We start from the raw sequence: 2,381 nt of genomic DNA on the forward strand, positions 1-2,381 counted from the left end.
TACCATGGAGACCTAGCTCCACAGCGTCAGCTACCATGGAGACCTAGCTCCACAGTATCAGTTACCATGGAGACCTGCCAGGTAAAAGAGAGCCACCTTTGTGACACTGAGAACTCTGACTTTAAGCTCAACTTACCTGATGACCCACTGATCTGTCTTCGTAGCACAGCCCTCTGATCTCAGAGGTGGAGATGTGTAGATTGTGTAGCAGCTCTGGTTCTACCTCTGCTCTGTGGTCCGGTCCTGGATCCGATGTTTGGTGGTTCTGGACCTTCACTGCGTTCTGGGTGCTTCTCTGAGTATAGTTTAATCATCATGTTGAGGGTTAGCAGCAGCAGCAGCAGCAGCAGCAGCTCGGTTCTCCTCCACCTGAACCTTCTCATGAGCAGCAGCCTGCAGTCGCTCATTCAGACGTCCTGCAGCTTCTCGGAGCAGAAGAAACCTGCTGCTGACGTCTGACGTGTCAGTGGGAATGTTCCTTCAGATGTTAGTTTCACTGACCTGTCTCTTCGTCTTCATCCACTGAGCTGCCGTAGGAAAGCCTTCCAGGGGTCACAGGAGGGTCACAAACCTTTCTGCTCCTTTTATTTCAAAAACCTCAGAAACTGAACCAAAACAAAGAAACCTGAACACACATGGAGCCGCGTAGAAGCTGAAGGTCATACACATGAACCAGAACCTTGAACTAAACCTGTGAAATCTGAACACGATCAGGTGAGATGAGCTGTCAGTGATTCTGCTCATCGATTAATCCGTTCATCCAGTCCATCCTGCAGTGTTCAGCCTCCAGCGGGCCGGTTCTGTAGGGATCTGTGGACTCAGATCACTGAACACGGCAGAAGATTCTCCTCCTACGTTCTGTTTGATTCTGTTCCTCCTGCAGATGGTTCTTACAATTCAGACAGAACTCTGTGGACTCAGAACCAAACCAGAATCTGGGTTTGAGCCTTTGTCGGCTGTCGTGTCCAAGCTGAGAAAGCTCTGTTTGTAAATGTAAAACTGACGCAGCTTTGAATGTGATAGAATGTCTTTGCTGTCACGGTCCGAGTCCAACGAGTTCTAAAAGCAGAACCGCTGCACGCCACCGTCTTGTCCATCGACGTAGCTCCACGTCAGGGCTCTATGCTGACTCATCGTCGGAGCTGCACGGCTGCAAATAACGTTCATGGAGCGACACCAGAACAGAACTTCTGTGCAGCAAAAAGTTTGCAGATAATAAATGTAAAGTGTTCAGTTCTGGTCCATGTTCTGATAGATGTTGCGTTCTTCAGCAGGATGGTCTGTGAAGCTACAGTTTACAGATGTTCCTTCAGAAGACACGAGATCGGGTGCCCCTATAGCTCACCTAGTTGAGCAGGTGACCCATGAACAGGGGCTACAGTCCCCAACGCAGCGGTTGTGAGTTCGAATCCCACTCATGACCCTTTGCTGCAGGTCTCTCCCTCATTCTTCTCCCCCCTTTCCTGTCTCTCTCTACTGCTCTAAATAAAGGCAAAAAGGAAAAAAAGGAAGACACTAGATCACACAAAGAACTTCAATCTGCTGGACAGACTGAGCTGTAACAGAAAACAGGTCCATCAATGTGCAGCTCTGCCATGAAACAGAACCAACATGCAGAACTCAGATGGCTGTGAAGTCAGAAGCTGTGTAGAAGCTGATCAGCTCTGCACAGGAAGGAGCAGAGACAGGCTGCAGAACCGGACCGAAACCCAACTGTTGAGCAGGTTTGAATGCTTTAGATTCCTGACTCTGGGTTCAGAGGTTGAAGGTCCGACCTGCTGCTCCTCACAGACCCACTGAGGTGGAACGGAACGCGGTTCTAGAGGTTCTGCTGCGGGAGGCCTTTGGGTCACATAGAGTTCACCTGTAGTCGGTCAGCTGGTTGCAGGCAGCTGATCAGCTGATCGGTGATGAGCTCAGCATCTGATTGATTGGGTCTCTGCGAGCCTCATTGTCAGTCGTCACCTTTAATGAACCTGCTCAGTGTCTCTGGGTTTTATGTCTGAGTATTATGGTCTGTCTGAGCTCCAGCAGGTCCTTCATGGAGGTTGAAGCCTCTGAAGCCTTTCAGAGCTGCTGAGTCTCGTGTTCATGAGTTTGTTGTTGGTCGGGTCACACTGACTCGTTTTCCTTCTGCCTCCTCTTCCTCCTCTTCCTCCTCTTCCTCCCACTCCTCTGAGCCGTCAGCTGACTGACACGATGAATAATGTCTCTGAGACTGGAGCAGATTCTTTGACACGGAAGCAACTCGTGTTTCCTTCATGCATAAGAGATGAGTTCAGGTTTGAGTCACCGTTAATCTGTCAATCAGAGGACAATCAGCGCAGCCAGTCTCTCCTTTTTAGTCAGAAAACCGACAGGAGCTCTGATTCCACATTTCC

The sequence above is a fragment of the Stegastes partitus genome, unplaced genomic scaffold, assembly GCF_000690725.1.
Source record: "Stegastes partitus isolate 25-593 unplaced genomic scaffold, Stegastes_partitus-1.0.2 Scaffold2379, whole genome shotgun sequence".
In the NCBI taxonomy this organism is placed as follows: Eukaryota; Metazoa; Chordata; class Actinopteri; family Pomacentridae; genus Stegastes; species Stegastes partitus.